Below are 19,614 nucleotides of genomic sequence, written 5' to 3'. Positions count from 1 at the left end.
TTTGGGGATTCTGCTCCGTAGTTTGTGGATTCCGCTCCGTAGTTTGTGGATTCTGCTCCATAGTTTGGGGATTCTGCTCCGTAGTTTGTGGATTCCGCTCTGTAGTTTGTGGATTCTGCTCCATAGTTTGTGGATTCTGCTCCGTAGTTTGTGGATTCCGCTCCATAGTTTGGGGATTCCGCTCCGTAGTTTGTGGATTCCGCTCCATAGTTTGTGGATTCCGCTCCGTAGTTTGTGGATTCCGCTCCATAGTTTGTGGATTCTGCTCCGTAGTTTGTGGATTCTGCTCCGTAGTTTGTGGATTCTGCTCCATAGTTTGGGGATTCTGCTCCGTAGTTTGTGGATTCCGCTCCGTAGTTTGTGGATTCTGCTCCATAGTTTGGGGATTCTGCTCCGTAGTTTGTGGATTCCGCTCCGTAGTTTGTGGATTCTGCTCCATAGTTTGGGGATTCTGCTCTGTAGTTTGTGGATTCTGCTCCATAGTTTGGGGATTCTGCTCCATAGTTTGGGGATTCTGCTCCGTAGTTTGTGGATTCCGCTCCGTAGTGTGTGGATTCCGCTCCATAGTGTGTGGATTCCGCTCCGTAGTTTGGGGATTCCGCTCCGTAGTTTGTGGATTCTGCTCCGTAGTTTGGGGATTCCGCTCCGTAGTTTGTGGATTCAGAGGCTGCATGATAGCCGGGCAGCGCGGCACCTTCCCGGGAGTCCAGCAGAGGCGGGGCCACCACCAGGAGAACGCTGCAGGTGAAGCCGGCTTACGGGAGAATCACTTGGAGACGAATGAACAAGTGCAAGGAGACAGAGGTTTGGTGCTAATACTCCTCGGAGCGGGAATGGCTGAATCGTTCTCGACAGCCTTATTGATTTTTGCTGGACTTGGAGCTTCACCTTCTCCTCTAATCATTCCATAATAGCCAATGGATGAACACTCTCCGAACAAATGGCCATAAATCTAACGGGCCTGATTCCACTTAGGTACCTATCCCGTGTGTCTGCGGCTTCATCCTCTCTGCACTTTACCCGACCTGGCATAGCTGTACACACACACAACGCAGACAACTGAAGCCACGCGGGCGCTGACATAACAATACTGGATGAAGACGTAGATCCAGAGTCGGACAGAGAACACTTAATGCCTCCAAGTAATAACCCCTTCGTTTGAACCAAGCTAGCGTGCTGTGTAGTCTCCCAACAAGGAAGACTACTCAAACATTTCCAATATTCGGCACGTTTCTACCGCCATCCCCTGCCTGTTTCTAAGAAGAAAGGTTTTGGGGGTTTTTTGTTTTTAAATTATCCAGCGTAATTGATGATCCCTGAGAAACACGGGGCTAGCATACAGATTTCCTGTTCACGTGGACTTTGTGTTGAAATAGGGGTTCAAGCATTGTAGCAGGAATACATAGTCGCTAATTTATACAGGTGGTGCATCTAGAATATATCAGAGCTGCTGCTGTTTCTCATCAGGCCTGTCAGTAATTGCAGCACAGCATCAGTTTCTTGGGTGATGTTTTACAGCCGACTACGGCCTCGAGAACTCGACGTTTCTGTTTCACGCGCGGCATCGGTTTGGCCTTCCAGCATAACAGACTCATTTCCACAGATCAAACATTGCCTGAGCCAACCAGGGAAATGCAGTTAAAAGGGGAAAACTGCACAATCAGACAGAGCCAAAGCTGACAGAAAATGCAGGGAAACTGCTAATTGTAGCTTCTAAAGCAGCAGAATTGATCAGTCAGGCCTTCTCCAAATCTTGGAGGAGTAATAGCAACAACAACAGTATTTTTCCTTCCACGGCTCTGACAGTGCAAACTTTTGGAGCTGTTGTTACTGACACTTTTCCCAGGAGAGAGCAGCACTTCAGGCTGCATTTCCTTTACTTGCATTATATCAGTCCCCATTTTGCTAGCACGTTAAACCTAGCATAGCACCAAGCACATGCTAGTATAGTGCATATTATTCACGGCGCGGTTTAGAAGATGACAGATTGATATAAGGGGACACCCAAAGAAACGGTAAAGTTTGATAAGCTAACAATCTGCCGTTCCCTATATATATATATATTTATATATATTAGATTCAGTTTACTGTCTCTTATGGTGAGGAAACTGGGTATGCTACATGCTAAACGTGTTCAGTTAGCTTTGAGGTACATCTCTGTTCTACCAACTCAGGGCCATTGTCTTTCATCCACTGGCCCAAATTCCAAAGATCCTTTTATATTAGATCAAATTAGATGGGCTCCCCTCATATTGTTTGATCCTCACACCTTTTGTTTTTGCCTCACAGGACAGGCGCCATTTCTATTACATTATCCTTCGCGCTCTGCGCTTTGCCATGTGCCCCAAAGGCAAAAGGGAAACAGACTTGATTCCCCTCCTGTCTGTTTTACTGCACAAGAGTTTTAAAAGAGAGGAGAAATATGTCACACTGCAGCTCCGGCTAAGGGGGATTAACTATGTACAACACATCCAGGCGTGATCATTTTTTAAGCCTTAAGCCTCTTAAGATGGCTCCATATTTCTTTAAACCAATTGATATTCAGAGTAAGAGTGTGCGGGTTTGTCCAGAAATTACCTTTTTGTCTCATCTCGAGACCACCGTGGTCCTAACGGGCTTCCGTCATCTGAGACGGCGCTCGGAAACGCAGATGTTATGCAGTTGGCATGAATTATTGCGCTATTTTATGACTGACAATTGTGATTAACAGACACCAAGTGCATGGCTGTGAGACCCACTGGCTCCTCATATCCCGTTTGATTTAGCGTCCCTAAAGATATACGGCCCAGCATGGAGCCCACCAGTGGCCCACGGGCCTGCAGAGCCAGCGCGAGGTTTGATGTAAAGAAGGAAAGTAAAACCACCATTTGTTTATTCCTCCCGGAATAAATCAGGCTGAAATAGCACAATTTTGAACCTTTTTAGGGAAAAAAAAAATCATCAAGTCAGCACAAACAGAAGGCAAAATGTGGGAGACAGTTGGGACACTTTTCCCAAATCAAACTGGCTTGCATTAAACAGGCTCTTTGTGTGCATAGCTCCATATAAATTGGAGCCTATAATTACTGGAATTAAAAAGGAAGGTTTAAACTGAGGCCTAAGCTGGATGGGATAATTTGAGAGTCTGTGGTATGCGGCCCATATTAGGGCTTTCTAAAAATACCCCCCCCACTGCCCCATGTATTGGAATGTTCCAAAAGATCACAGAAAGATTCAGCGAGTCACCCGGACCGCGGTGACCGCCACACGCTGGGGGGTGATGGCGTCTCCCCCCATGTGCCGGGCCCTGGGTTGAAAGATGCCCATTATGAGCGCCGTGTACCTCTGCCAGCGCACTCCTGCGCTCCAAAGCTAACTTCTGCTCCTTCTTATTCCACATGCGTCTCATTCATTGGTCCCTTCTGAACACGAGAGGATGGAGCTGTCGGCCTCTTGTGTCGGGGTATTTTCAGTGATTTACTCGGGCTTCTGTTTTGTCCTTTTACACGTAACCACACATGTGATAAACACATTCGGCCCTTGGATCATTAGTGGATCTTGGCTGTGTCTCAGCGCTGAGGTGAGATGAGTCGGAAAACTCCAGCTCCCAGGCTCCCTTGGCTCCCCTGGCCAGGCAGAAAGGGTGGAGCCTAACCAAAGCCACCACAGGCCTTAGGTTCCAGTCAAGGGTTGGGAGAAAGGGGGGGTGGGTGGGGGTGGCATGGGGCTTTCGCTGGCTACCTTCCTTGTCTCGGGGGCCAGTGCAATCGGCGGTAATTGAGATTGATTTGATGTTATTTTTCCTCTTGCAAATGTAGTCCATTAGCTTGGCACATGCATAATCAGTTTAGAGCGCAGTTAGCTGAGTGTAATCATGTTCCTCGGTGTCTGCTCGCACAAAATCCACTCCAGATGCCGCTTGGCCATGGAAAGAAAGGCAGAAAGTGCCGTTACTATCAGATGGGGAACGGTCAGACAACAAAGCGCCGTCACCCTCGCCTCTGCCGTCCTTTGTCCCGGTCTGTTGAGCCAGCGGGTGACACACACCCTCGTTCACGCACGCTCCGCTTCACTTTGTGGCGAGAGGCCGTCGGACACGTGTTCGGTATTTTTAACTGCGCTAACCTAGCGGCTAAGTGGGGCCCAGCTGGCCCGGTGACAAACGGCGTGCATCTGTATGCGAGAGAAAGCAACCGTGCTTATTTTGCCCTTCAATCCAACCCCAAAGAACACCGAAACATTTACACTCGGCCAAGACCAAATAATCACAGTGACACATGATGGAGGAAACGAGGTAGTACAGGAAGGGCTGCACGCAGGAAGTGGAGCTGAGGTGTTTCGCCCATGATCCGACGCGTGATGACCCGAGGGTCAGAACTGGCTGCAGTCCTCCGTGTCCGTAGGCTGTTGCATTTAAGACGCCTCTGTTATTGGAGTTGAACTCCGGGTCACACAAACAGCTTTGGGAGCAAATGAAGTTGTTGCGTGCCTTGCAAACTTTGAGAGAGGAGATTACAGACGAGGTTTCCCACAAATCGCCACGGTCATCATGGAAAACGTCTCGGCGCTCGTTTTAATGATCTGAGAGCACTTTTGCCGGGGAAGAATAAAGCGTCCGTCCATCTCGGGCCTCAGACGCAGCCTAAATACCTGATAGATGACACGACCGGCCCGTCTGTTTCCTGAATGAAGCCGCCTTACGTCACGACGCCCAAACCACGACTGTTACTGAAGCAGCTGGGGAAGAAGAAAAAAAAATCAGCTCTCGGGACAGAAACTGTGTCACGAATCGAGAGTTTGCAAAACAGCATCTGGCATCATTCACTCAGCTGATACTTCCAGACATTTGATAGAAGAGGTTAATAGGAGCATGATGGAGAAAGAGACAGGAGAAAGGGGATGGGGGGGGGCGACAGGAGGGTTGGATGGATAGATACTCTGCTAATTATCATGGCTAGCCTATGATTGTTCAGTAATAGTGCTCAGTGGGAAAGGTTGCAGCACTTCCAGGAAGAGCTGAGCTCTGATTTACTGGTACTACCGCTCTAATAAAGCGCTCGCTGCACATCCTGGGAGACAGCCCATTCTCTCCTTTCACATGCACAGGCCTGTGAATGCACACACACACACACACACACACATACCGTAAAGGAAGGAGGAGGAGGAGAGAGAGCAATCTAGTCATCTAAAGTGCCACAAATGACAACATAAAGCTCAAGAAATGTATCATTTTAATTGCTCGTGGAGGTTTCATCCTCTGGTTCGCTCAGAATTCTGCGTGGGACCCAGTAGAAGCTCTACTGGACGTCGCCCGCAGGGTTCCGGATCAAATCCGTACCTAAAAACTCGTCTCGGGAAGTCGGAGCGGTGGGCGGGTCGAGGAGGGAGTGGCGCGCAGCAAAAAAACAAAACAAAGGCTGGACCGGAGAAAGAGGCTGTCAGACGAGCGGGGGGGGGGGGGGGGGTAGAAGGGCTTAGTGTTTGGCAGCGTGCAAGAATTTCACAACTTTTCTAGCTCCCACCCTTTGAGAGGGGAACGAGGGTCGGGCTCTGACCTGTGGCACAGCAGCTGCTGCTGCTGCGGCTGCTGATTGGGCTCGGCGTGCAACTGCGCCGCTGCGGGTGTTGCCGCGATTTACAAAGTGACAGTCAAAGACGAGGGGTTGGCAGCAATCTGCTCGACTGGTCTCTTCCCAGCTTTTTATCTGTGGCTGTTTACCACAGTTGTCAGAGAAGAAAGAGCTCAGTGTGTTCCAGCCCTCCGCAGCGGCTCTGCACTGAGCTCATAAAGAGGGAACGTGTGGAGAAGTTAGCAGATGTTTCAGTGCGAGCTCGGAGTTGGATGCTAGCTCACTTTTTATGGCCTGTGTGAGTTATTAAAGGAAAGATAACACCATTCCTGTTTGATATGCAGTGGTTGGTATTACTAACACTGGCCCTGATGAATGTTCCTGATAAGGATTTGTTCCTCCGACCAGGGTCCCTCTTTTGTTCCGACCGTATTCCCCCTTCCTTATTGCCCCGTGTTGATAAAAATAACTCAAACAAATACTCCCCAAAGCAAGTCGGAGCAAAACGTAGACCGGTGGGTGGTCTCCAGCGATCTGTTGAGGCTTGGGTATCTTTAATTCAATCATGAGGAAAATTTAAACATCTACGTGGCTTCAACCCATCTGCTTCCACCATCCCAGAGCAGCGAGAACTCGGAATCTCAGCTGAAACGAGCGGGTCTACGATTGCTCACGATGGTTTTTAGACTCGCCTCCGCACGTCTTTAAAACGAAGGCCTCGTTTTTGTATTCAGGAGAGATGGGGGGCTATTGTTTAAAGGGCAGAAAACGTCCCGCAGAGCTCGAGATCAGCCTCTTTCTGAAGACCACCGACGCTGGATTAACCCGTGTAATCAAGGATTTTCTCCCGTCTCGTATCACTTTTTCAAGGCGAGAGCATCAGGAATTGGCACTTCAAACATTCAGACATTTATTGCAACTGAGTATGTTATTGTAACTCAGTCACACAATGGATCGGATTGTTAGCACCCCCCCCCCCCCCCCTACCCCCAGATGCTCCATGTCAATGTCACGACCTGTCGTCATTCAAAAGAGCAACAGTGACAACTGGCAGGTCGGCAGCGGCTCCTGCGGTGCTACATGGATGCTAAGCTGAAGGGATGGAGGACGGTAGCTGGGCCGGCTCCGCGCCATCAATACATCAGGGGCTAAGCCAACAGATTAATGCTCTCTGAGTGGTCGGGGCCACACAACTACTCAGCGCCGAGGTTCGGCGTTCTGCAGCGAGGTAGAGCGAAGAGACAGCTGAGGGCAGGCGGAGAGGTGTCAGGTGCCAGGACGAGCACGCTGGGAGCGCCGGTCTGTTTGGATCGGGATACAGAGTGGAGTCCTGGGACAAATAAATCGTACAGAATGTTGGAGACGTGGTTCTGGCTGTTGTTTTATTCCCCGTGGCAAGTCATCCGCCACGTAATGATGGTCAAGTTAGGAAGCGCTACGCGGTGTTGAAGCTCGGACGGTAGATGGTTGCCATGTAGCACACGGCTCCCGCGTGATCCACGCCGCGCTCGTTATCACCACAGCTCCCGCACTGAGCGCGGAGCGTCTGGGTTTTTTCCCGGATGTTTCCTCACAACAAAACTGCCCCCGGGGTATTTCCATTTTGTGGTGCATTGATTACGCGGATCGCAGAACTTCAGCGATTCCTCGCTTGATTGCCATTGGCTGTTTAGTCGCTGGCGCCGGGTCAGAGAGACGCCGACGCCCGCGAGCGCGCCGCCTCTCCTGGACGGGTTACAGGCGGGGAATTTGAGGCGAAGCGCGCCGGACTCACCTCCCCGTGACCACTGAGGTTGGAATTAAAATGATCCGTCTCCCGATTTCCTGCAGAACTTCTTCCTGCAGAGTGTTTTATTTGAAAGACGGGGCCTCTGAGGCCCTCGCTAGCCCGCAACTTCATAGCGCTGGTTGTCTATCCGTGTTTTGGACTAATTGCTGTGTGCCGGAGTTCAGGGTTAGAACGGGGAGCTGTAAATCTATCAGTGTTCACAGACGATGTTTTCTCCAGATGTAGAGGAGAAGGTTTCATCCTTTTGTAATTAAGCGATGCAGACTGAGGTGTCATGTGGTTTCTATTAGGGGCTCCGGAAAACGATCGCTGTGCATCTTGTTTTCTCATCACCACTTTTTGAAACGACGAGCAGAGAAAGCGCGCCGAATCTCCTCAAACGGGAAGAATGGAAAAAACAAGGCGGCGGAGCCGAGGAGCTCACGTTTCATCGGATGACTATTACGAAAGAAGCTCCTCGTCTTTTTTGGATCGGCAGTAATGCTCTTAAACGAAGAGGTGCCGTCGGTGGGTGCTCCGCGTCGGTGCTCCGCGTCGGAGGTGAACAAGCGATAGCGAGTGAAAAGAGAGACAGCTTTAAGGGTTGGGAACAAGAATGCTCTTCAGCTTCTCAAGGGCACTGATACTTTATGGCCTTCGCATTCCTTCATGAGCGATGCCCAGAATAGACGGAGCAGCATAGCCTCGCGGGGGGGGGGGGGGGGGGGGCAGGCAAACGCGTGCGTTTTAGTTTTGAGCTCGTCTCCTCTGACGCAGGGTTTTAATCAGCAGAGGTGCAGACGTTTGTCCAGCGAGAGCAGCGTCGCCGCTGCTGCTGCAGGAAGCCCTCTGCAGGCCCTGAGCTGATTTACAGAGGCCCCTGTTCTTCATGCAGACAGCAGAGGAAGCCTCCACAGCCACTGAGCTCACCACCAGACTGCACAGTCTAATCCCTCTCTGCTTCTCCTGCCAGCACCACAAACTCGTTTTTAATAATGTCACCACATTCAATCAACACTCGCCCTAAAATTAAAGAGCGCTGAATAATTCAAACATGGTTCCATCCTGCAGATGGGCTATCTCTGTCACTAGATAGGAATTTCCTAAATTTATGCGTCTTGGGTTGGAATAGTCATGTTGGAATAATTTGAGCCATAAGGGCCGTCTGCACGGCTTCTGTTTCAACGAGAACTCTGGGAGCTGTTAACGTTGGAACGGGAGATTTCGATATCGGGGATGCAAAGTATTATTCAAATGATGAATGGATTCATTTCCATGCTGAAAGGCGGGACAGAGACGCAGGCGGCCTTCGGCACAAGCGGATTTGGATCATTGTTTGGATACGCGGCGTTTGTGAACGACCTTTTCTGTAGTTTATTACGGTTGTTCATAAAGAGCCGTCCCGACATCTGCCCAGCGGAAGGTCGAGAGCAGACCCCACCCTGCCGTATCCAACCCCACCTCACAGTGATGAGACGCGATGAAGCCGTCGGGAGCCGTCGGGAGGTCCGAGTATGAAAATCAAACGGCAACTGCCACCTCGGATCAGGGGCAACAGCCGTCAGGCCGGGGTCACCAGGGCAGAACAGGAAAAGCCATTAACTGCCAATCACTGCATCGATCCACAAGCCAGTCCCCTCACGACCAGCCGCTCTCCAGCCCCCCCGCCTCCATCCCTGCCCACAGACTTGCGTGTATACTGCTGGTTCATGGGCCTTTACGCACGCACACGTGCACACGTGCACAGACAAGGAGCACTATCTTCACATCCATCCGCGCGGCGTGTCGGGTCCCGTGGTCGACCATCCAGTTACGTTCCCTTCTGCAGATTCTGCTATGTGGATTGTGCGATTTTGTCCGTTTGCGCTGTCAGAGTGGCAACAGGCACCCCCCCATCCCCCCCTCCCACCCCCCCTTCCCATTGGAGGTCAACTTAGACAAAACTAGATTTCTTTTTCCTTCCTTTCTGGCGGTGGACTGAGGGCCAACATCAGAATACTTACCTGCTTCCATGGTTGATGTATTTGTTGCTAATCAGGCTGATCCAGGAGGTCAGAGCTGGGGGGGGGGGGACCTGGTGCCTGATAGGTAAAGATACAGGCCTGATAGGTGACCCCAAAGGGAGTCATGGGTCATAACTATTGAACACGGCCCTGTTAATGAATTGATCTGCTAATGCATCCAAAGTCGAACATATGCGATTTTTGTGGTTTCCTGAGACCACAAATTCATATAAAGAAGCTCCAGTTGCTTCCTGCAGGTTTTTCCTCCTCTTTCTTCCCCTCATTAGTGCTAAATGTGTTTTTTTCTTCCCCTCCTGCTACTTGGTTGAGTTGGGGCAGCTTTCTCTCGGGCCACACAATAGCCAGAGCCGGAGCAGCTATGATGGATGTGGCCTGGGGCCTGTGCACTCACGCTGTGGCCTCATCCGCACATCAACCGCAAGGACGGGGAGGGAACGCAGCACGGGGGGTGGAGGGGGGGGGGCACAGATACAAACCAGACAAGCCATTTTCCTCGTGGGCTCATAAATATTTGTGTGGCTGATATATAAACAGCGGACCCAGGAAAGAGATCAAAGTGGAGAGTATAAGCTGGGGCTGCTGCTCGCCCCCGCCTGCACGCCCCGATCAAATGTATTAAATATAAAGCTGCATATAAGAACCATGGCAAAGCATCGTGGAGTCTCACAGCAAAAACTCCAATTCCCAGCAGGCACCAGGGCCGATATGTGTGCTCCATAGGGCGTGTGTGTCGCAATAGAGCTCCGACAGAGGAGGCCACGGCACCGTAGACCAAGACATTCCACACCTACAAGTTCTGTTTACCTTACCCCCCCCACGCACACACACACAAGGACAAACACACATACACGCACATATTTGTCTCGCTCGGGTTTTTTGCAAATGCAGAAGAGCCAGAAATGGTGGCGGGACGAGATGAAGATGGCTGACGAGCAGAATGGGCAGAATGGTGCAGGTAATGGGAAATAATGAAGGTCTGTTTTGGTGTGGACCCCCCCCCCCCACCACTCTGCCCTCCCCTCACCCGCACTGCTAGCAGGTCTGCCTCTGTTGCGCTGTTTTTAAAGGACTTCTGGAGAAGCAAATCTGGAATTTCTTCCACAGGAGCGACAGAGATCAGGAGCATCCGTCCCCGACATGTTCACAAGTATCTGGACGCTTTGCACGAGACGTCGGCCGTGAGCTTGGCCGTCGCTCAAAAACATTTTCACTGGCACCCGTGCGTGACTGTCCTCCTCGCCGTTCCCCGGATCAGTCTGTCTATTTTGGCGTCGGCTGCCAGAAGCTCTCGGATTGCTCCAGTTGGACGACACCTTGTTGTCGTCGCATTAATATCGCTCTTCTTCCTCACGCGGTTATTTGTGTCCTTCCACTTACACACAGGTCATCAGCTCTCGCTCGCTGCTCCAAAGGCTCTCTGGCCGCCTTCAGACACAAGGTTCACCCAGAGTTTGCACTCAAAAGCCAGAAAGGGGGTGGGGGGGGGTGTTAAATGTGCTCCTAAAGGAGCCTCAGTCAACCTGTCTGTCTGTCAGCTGGAGACATTCTCCCCCCCCCCCCACGGTCCAGTTCATGGCTCTCCCTCCATAACAATGGTGTGTAGCATGTTTAGATATGTTTACATGGTCAGGTGGACAGACGCTGGGGTGGGGGGGGGGCAGACTTGGGTGGGGGGCGGACTGCAGATGTCTCTGAATTTCTGGTGGAGCAGTTGAAGTCCTGCTGAACATCAGACGGATGATGCTGAGTGAGGCTGACTAGCTGCAGCCTGTGGTCTGTGAAGGCTTACTGAATTATTACTGATGGTTTCAGGGGTAACTGTCCAACCACAGGACTGGAGAATATTAATCATTTATTTGATTGTCCGCATGTGCTGATTAATCAATTTGAGTAGGATCTGCAGGATTAACTACCCTATTATTCCCCTGTAAGAACAGCTAAGAGATAAGGCTTTAAAATATCATATTCCATTCATCATTTATTTTTAGTTCCCCCGCTGATGAGGGCGAAATAAAAAACTGAGGTGAGATTGCGCAGAGCAGCAACGCGGGGAAGAGGGGGAGGATTCAGAAGGGGGTAGAAATTCTCTGAAAGGCAGATTTTGGTAATTCAGCTGATGGGGGGGCAGGAAGGAGGGGTTAGAGCCTTGTGTTTCTTCAAAGATGGCACAGAGAGCCAAGTTGTGCAGCTAGGGAGAGAGGGTGTTGAGAAGAAGAAGAAGAAGAGAGAAAAAAAAGGGGGAGGCGGAGAGACAAGAGGCAACAGGAAGTTGATGGGAAAGTGATAGCTGTCTCCACCTGGAGTGAAGCCCGAGCTGTTGTGTTAAGAGGCGAAGCGAATGACAGGAGAGGAGGGAGCTGCCGCGTCTGACTCCTGTCCTCTTCTCTGCTCTCGGTAAGTTAGTCTCCCGGTAGTGCGGCTCACTAAACCGTATCCTGCAGTGGGAGCGCTCCTGCTCACCACAGTAACTATCTGTTCAGTCTATAAATTCTCAATCTGCCAACTGTTTAATGTGTTATGTCATGTGGTAATTCCTTTGATTCCAACATGCCTCCGTTTGTAAATACAAGAGGCACTCAAAAGGCTGTGGTTTCTTTACAAGCATGGCGCCCCCGGCACTTTGGTTGGGAATGCACTGAGAGGGAGAAAGGATTGCGAGAGTAGAGGGCGGGAGTAAGAGGTGGTTAGAAACTGTATCCACTTCCCGTTGCTCTCCGACAACCCCTCTCTGTCGCTCTCTGCCGCCTCTGGTTGCGCAGGCAGGCAGTGTGTGTGAGAAACGTGAGAGGGAGGAGTATCGCTCTCCCCCGGCCGAGCGCCGCTCCGTAATTATGCATTCTGCAGCAGGCTTTACCTTTAACACTTTCCTCCCGGGGTTGAGATTAATGCTTACCATGCTTGATCTACCACACAATTACTGAACAAGAGCTCTGTGTGATCAATAAACAGGAAGGGGAAAAGTGGGAAGCTTTGAAGAATAGTTGGGCATTTTTTCCACACAAGTGAGCGCAGCGTGGCGCGGCCTGGCCAGGAAGAGCGCCAGCACGCCGGTGTGTATGGCTTATATCCATCCCAGCTGCCACTCGTTTCACAAGATTCTTTTTTTTCCTAAAACTTTAGCTCGATTAGCATCAAAGAGCCCATCTCGCTAAGACGTTACCTTAAAATCAGAAGCTGTCCCGTGAAATCGGGCCTTGGTGTCATGTTTTGTCCTGCCTTGCAGAAGTTGCGCGGGGGGGGTACAAAGCCCTCTTGGTTGGCAGCTCGCTATTCCCAATATTAAATGTCCCCGAACGGGCAGCGCAGTGACCTCTACGGTGACACTTGCTAATGGCGTGAGCGGTTATTTTGGGAAGCGTCGCTGACTGGCTGTCCAGGTCTTTCTGGGGCTTCACAAAGCTTTTTGCCAGCATAACCAGAGCAATATCCCACCCCTACCCCTTCCAATTAGTCCACTCTGTGTTTGATTTTTTGTGATGACAGCTATATCTCAGCCGCAATTAGGCTTCACTGGGAATGATGAGGGTTTAGGTTATTGATCCGGAATCGATCGCGCTGATCAATGAGCACTTTTGTTTCATTTTTATGGAAAGTGCAGTTATATGATTTTTCTTTTGCTAATGAGGTAGCCCAACAGAATGACCCAGTTCAGAAATAGGATGCTAGCTTTAGCCATATAGCGATCAGTGAACGGGCTAGCTTTACTCCTGGGAAGCTGGGGTTCTGGTTGGGGAAATCAGACCATTCCTATAATCATTATTGGACGATTCGGTAGTAAATGTGCAACTGGTAATATAATTTCCTCAGCAATATTACCAATTTCGTCCAAAACGGGTCTTTTTTCGACCAAAACAAGCCTCTGATATGGCTTTTACTGATGCTATGTCACCTCTTTATGCCCTAATCACCCCTGTTCACAATGTGCTGTTTTATGACATGTTGGCACGGCAGCATGTAGCAGGTTGTGTCGGAAATTAGAAAACATTCATTAGCTGGAAATACGTCTGTCTTTTTAAGGAAGAAATATGACTAATGTGTGATTTAAGAAAAAAAACCAATGTAATAGGAGTAGTAGTAAAGGCTGCTCTGCTCACCAGGAAACTAAAAGTGTTGTAAATGAACTTTGGACCGCGCTCGCTCCCCCAGACGCACGTCAATACGGTTTTTCCTGGGACAGAAACAGATGGACTGTGCGGTGCCACGATGAGTTTTGACACTGTTATGGAAAATGCCGTTCTGCTGCGGAGCGCTGACAGCACAGAGATGATGAGTGGAAATTTGCTTTGGTCCCGTTGTTCCTTTAAAACAAACGACTGCTTAATGAACAGACGTCACTGGGATGATGTGTGCAAATCCCAACATTCCAAAAGTAAAAACCCAAAGGGAGCGCCCAGATTTTCACCGTCGCAGGACGTCTACGCACCAAAAGTGCCGAGTCACGGTTTTCCTCTTCAAAGTTGGAGCTTTTCAGGTGCACATTTTGGAAGAGTTGAAACTGGTGGGTGTTTGGTGTTTGAATTGTTTGAAGAACCCTCAACAGCATTTACACTCCAACTCGGTACTTCACGTTCTGTGGAAATAAGCCCACATATAGGCCCACTCTGTACATTCACCTCCACTCAACCCCACTCCACCCCGGTAAATTTCATTTTAAGAAGAGGACCTCTCAAAGGCCACGTTGCTCCTTTTGTCAGCGCAGTGCTGCTAATAAAGATCGGTGCGTAAGACTGGCTTCAATATTGACACGAGCAGAGCACATCATCACTGTTTTTAATTAGTTGGCGTCTCTGGTGAGCTTCTGTGAGGGCAGCGCGTGAAAAACCAAACATTTCCCCCTATGGGAGCCCAGAAGCCCTCTTGCAAAACGCGTTCCTATGAATTTTACATAAAATTAGATACAGATAGTCAAACGTACATTGTTTCAGCTCTCGCGGTTTTATTTCGTAGCCTGGAGCAGCAACCAATTACGTGGTAATGAAATATTTACACGACTAAATTGAGAACACCAGAGGTGAAAGCTGGATGATACAAGCTGGAGGAGAGTGTGTTTTGTCTCCGCTCTCTGGGTTACGTTGGAGAAGGAAGGGGTGCAGCGGGAGATCAGCTGGGGCAGCGGGCTCGTTAGCTGCGGGGCGGTCCAGCCAGGACCGCTGCTGGTCATGGGAAAAGCTCCGGCTTTTTCTAGGTCACAGCCACCAAAGCTTGTCGAGGGGACGTTTTAAGTTTCCCTCCAGACTGCTGTTGACGTGTGCTGGCTGCCCCCTCGCAGTGATACGCCGATGCATCTGCATTCACAGCATAGCGTGGTGTTTGTTCTCAAGGACTAATTGTGTTTGGGTAATGTTCCTGCTCGGAATTTAATTCCTGCTGCCCGCTTTAATCATTACAAGTGGTGTTTGCCTGTATCTTAATACAAAACCTTTTATTCCCCAGACTCAGAATGTCCCTCTTATTGGCCCAGGACTTTTTTATTCCTCATTCTCCATTCAACCAGCTTTTTTTATGCTAGCTCCTTTTGCAGGAGCTCCCTGAAACAACACAGGTTCACTAAATAGTAGATTTAAGTTCAGCATGTTGCATGTAGACGCCAGGACCTGCAGTGTAACTAGCTATGACAAAGACAACGACGGCTACCACTAATTCTGTCTTCTATTAGAAACGCAGCATTGAATCGGCTCTGTGAGATGGAGCACGGAATCTTTGCCCAGTGTGTGTTGAGGCACCCAGTCCCCTACCTTTGACCTACTGACCTGACAGTGACCTTCAGGACAGCCGTGTCCACTTGGGACTTGTCTCTAGGTCTGTTCAGAACCCAATTTTAGCTGATTAGAGACAACTTTGAGATTATATTTCATGCTGAATTGCATGTAAATCATGTATAGAAGATGAATGATAACATGCTATAGAACTCCTAATATATGTGCTCTATTTGCTGTTTATGTTTATTTTCAGAATAACAAAATCTGAATCCCATTTTTCACTCTTGATCTGAGTCTGCCGCTTCAGCTGAGACAACAATATCATAAACATGTTTTTCTTCCTAGTAGCACAGTTAAAATAATTACCGTCCCCGCCGTCCAAAATGGAGGGTTGTGATGTTGACGCAGCGCTGTGGTTAATGGCGAGAAGGGCCGGGGCAGGTCCTGATTCGCCCATTTCCAGATGGTTCTCCACCAGCAGGCGTGTAATCAGGGCGCTGTAACAGTTGTTTTGGGCGCACCTGTGGCTCTGCCCTGCCCGCGCCTCCTGCAGCCAGACCCGCCGTGCCGACCGAGGCCGAGCTCCTCCCGGCGCGCGACTCCCGAAATGAGGCGGGAGGTTAAAGCGGTTAATTGGCCGGCGCCTCGCCGCCGTGGTTAGACGGGCCCGTTACGTATGCACGGCCATGTTCGTCCAAATGTTGTTAATGAGCGCGACCCTGGACACCAGCGTGGGGCTCCTGTGGGCATAGACCCAGGCTCGTTATCACAACACATGGCATTGATCTTTCTACCCCCCCCCCCCTTCAAAGGCAGCGACTCACACATGAATTATGTGGAAACATTGATCAGCTGATCCAGAGCTATTGTTTGGAGCCCTGGGTCCTTATTGAAGGAGGGATTACCCAACTCTTGTTTTGTTTTGTGCGCGCGCGTTGGAAGAGTGTGTTACTCAGCTCCTCGTCACACACTCGCACACACGCGGGCTCCTCTTAGCTCACCTCGGGTTTGTCACGGCGACGCGAGCGTTCCAGGCACAAACGGCGGCCTGCGCAATCAACACGGCCCAAATGACTGCCTGCATTGATTGGCTTCCCTTTGCAATTATGTTCCCTTTGTTTACTTTCCAGCATCTTACTCATTCAAATGGAATTCAATAATTATTGCCTTATTTAATGTTAGAGTACGTACAAGTGGTGGGTGGAAAGCGCCGGCGCTCGTATTGTCTTGGAGTGCGTCCGCCACCCCCTCCTGGGCTGCTTTGTTCCAGACCCATGGTAAGTCCTCCTCTCCAGGGACACCTCCAGCCATCCGTCTTTACCTCGCCGGCTCCCCGTTTTCTTTCCCGTCTTTCCTCCCGGAGACAAATATGCGGCCTGTTTTTTGATTCACCGCTAGTGATGGATCATTTCTCCAGCGAAGGAAGCACCTTAACACATTATGGGCTTTGAGACGGAGGGACAGGATGCAGTGGGAGGTTGGCGGGGATTAGGGAATGTGAGGTGGAATAAAGCGCACAGGTGAGGATGAGTTTCCTGAAACAGCCGGTAAGCACTCCGGGCCTGGAATACACAGTCCATTTAAGCCACAAACTAACTTTAAGGCATGTTTCAGCCTGCAGTGGCTAATTCAAAGCATTCGCTGTGTTTGGCACCCAGTGGGGCCTCTGCGGTTAGGAGCCCTTGTTCACGCTGCTGGCAGGCAGGGAATCACGGCTACTCGCGCTCCCTCGCTCGCTGGCTGCAGCCACTTTGACTTTGCTTTCCCAAGAAAACCTCCTTGGATTCCAGGGGAATCCCAGTGAGCAGGTCTGCGGAAGTAAAGTCACACAACAGCCGGGAGGAATATCACAATAAAAAGTAGCAGGTTTACAGGTTTAATTGAGTCCGGATTTCTAAGCTGCAGATCTGGCGCCTCCGTGTTTCAGATGTTCCTCTTGGACGCGTGAGGACAGCAACACGTGCTCGGCTGCGCTCCTTCCGCGGTCGCCTCGGTTGTCAAGGAGGGAGAGTGCGGCTCTTTGGCCTCTGGTGTGTTTTACAGCCCAGCAGACACGTTCAGAATCGCACAGTTACCTCATTGGTTAAAGTTACCGCCATGACGTCAGCGTGTTTGAATTACTAATGCGCTGGTCCACTTTTTCTACCATGTCTGGAGTTAGTTTATAGGCTTGAGTAAGAGAACCTGACTCCAGCTTTTATAGGTTTAGCCCTTTGTGATGCCCCCCCCATCCACCCCCGCCACCCCGGTACACGCACGCCCCTACGTTGACTTTCGGTTTGGGCGGAGACGGTTGCACTCACACAATTTGGCACCTGTCTCGGCTATTCAGCTCCCAGATAGTGATCCGTTTTAATGCATTAATTTTGTATTAAAAGCACTGCCAAATTTAATGGTGGACATTACCGTACGGTTGTAATGGAATGTGTGCGTGGACATTTCTGATCTCTTTGTGTGCATGTTTATTGCGTGTCCATGCTTTACCATAAGTCTCCGTTGGGAGCCATTCTTTTAGAATTACTGGCTCTGACTCCCATCCAACACTTCCAGTAATACCCACCTCTATCTTGTGTTAGTTGAGCTCACTCAGCAACCACACTGTTCCGTGTTAAAGGTGCACTTTTACTTTGCATTTAAGTGGATGGAAATGCAGATGTATGCGGCTCTCCGGGTGGGTGGTGAAACTGATACAGGCCTGTATTGCCCACTCAGAGGGCAAGGTGCGCCGTGGAGATATGAGAGAGAGGATGGGGTGGTGCCCACACCGCCCCTGTCCCTCTTTACCTGAAAAAGCAGCGAGCACTGCTCCAGCCTCCACAGGAGGAGATAAGGTGCTCCACGGAAGAGAGGTTTTAAAAGCCACGGTCGCCTTTTCAAACCAGGAAAACCACTACATTAGAAAAAGGGACGAGAGGAGGCTATTTCAGTGGGAAAAATCCATCATCATTAATGTAAATGAGTATTAAAACGTCTCATTTAGGGTAAAATTAGCGATTCTGACTCGTATCTAATGGAAAGCTACAACATGCGGACGCCTTGAGATCACCTTAACATGTTGCCTCCTGAATCAAACACAACTTCCTCCATCACACACATACACACGGTGTGTTTTCAGTGCCATGTTGAGAACATCGTGGAATACAAGGCGGTCGCACTTTTCTACACGCTCAGCTGAATCGAATAAACGACCGCCGTAAATTCCCAGACAGTTCAGCAGTATTGAATCCATGCCACTGACCTGGCCAGCTTCCCCCTTTTATGTTCTGCAGCTCCGCTCCAGTTGGGGCCTCAGCAGGGTGTTTAGAAACCCCCAGAGCCATGCCGACCAACCCCTCCCAGCTCAACATGACTTTTTCATTAAGCCGCCAAATTCCTACACTCCAGTTGGAGGTGATTTATCAACCCGGGGCTTCATTGCAGGTTCATAGGAAACAGACATGGGCCTTGTCTAATGCATTATTGTGTTTCACGTTTAACGCATGTGCATGCGTGTGAATGTGGTGAACCGGGAGTGTACGTGTCTCTACCTTGAATGGGCTCTGATACAATCTGAGGACTGGATAACTGCCAGCCAGAGTCTCTGCTTGAGAATATGTATGTGATTAGAAGCGGGGGGTTGTTTTCTTCCTCATGAGCACCCCGCGTCCTCGGCAGCGCTCTTAATTCTCCGCACCACCAAACAAGTAGAGGTCACTTCATCCGTTCCATCTCTTACTTCATCCGCTGACTCTGGAATGGCCCGGACTGCTTTGGGTGGCTGCCAGTGGCGTGCTGGTAAAAGCCAGGGGTTTACAGGTGGAACGGTTCGCTACATGCAGATCTGGCTCTGTCCAGGCCGGTTTACCAGCCGGTCAGCTTTATAGTGAATTATGGTCAATTCTGGGGCAAGCCGTCGAGGGTTCATTGGTATATAAACTCTTTGCTTTTTATGAGAACTATAAAACCCAGAGGATTTTTTCCCCCTACCTCCCTAGACTACCTTTGAAGATTTGGTCAGGTGCTGTCTTTTTTTTTTTTTTTTTTTTGCCTTCTGGTAGATTTTTGGAGCCTTGAGTCATTTTCTATTTTCCTCATTTTTTAATTTAAGACATCTGCTCTGACTAACAACCGTCTGCGTGATGTATTTAGTGTGATCCATATCTGAATCTGCTCGCGATGCCTCTCTCTCAGCTATGATATAATATTTGCGCAAAGAGGAAAGGGAGGATGACGGCTCGACTCAGCGGCATCCAGAAACACCTCTTTATGACATCATGCGCGTCTTTAAAACGAGGCGAGGAAGGAGAGCACGCAGAGACACAGCCTTTTGCAGTCACCTAATAACTCTATTACACCGGGCTGTTCAGCTTACAAAAAGAAGGGAGGGGGGGGAAATGGTATTACTTTTCCTGGAAGCGATGTCTTAATGTGCGTTTTAGGTGTAGAAGTGAAAAATATGAAACCGAAGAGAATGAAACACAATAGCTCCGAAAACCCCACAGCAATATTACATTATTGCCAGAAAATTAAGCATTAGGAGAAAAGGACAAGAGCATTTTAGAGGAGCTATAATATTGTTATGACCTCTTTTTTTT

The 19,614-nt window shown here is 49.8% G+C and overlaps 1 protein-coding gene across 5 annotated transcripts in view; it reads left to right on the top strand.

The window, feature by feature from the left end:
- Positions 1-19,614, top strand: part of zfhx3b (zinc finger homeobox 3b) — a 170,162-nt gene that overhangs the window by 102,615 nt on the left and 47,933 nt on the right. The gene's annotated exons all lie outside the window — the stretch shown is intronic.

This window comes from Takifugu rubripes, chromosome 13 (genome assembly GCF_901000725.2).
Source record: "Takifugu rubripes chromosome 13, fTakRub1.2, whole genome shotgun sequence".
Lineage (NCBI taxonomy): Eukaryota > Metazoa > Chordata > Actinopteri > Tetraodontiformes > Tetraodontidae > Takifugu > Takifugu rubripes.
The sequence above is the reverse complement of the archived record's forward strand: the minus strand, read 5'-3'. Positions and strand labels throughout refer to the sequence as shown.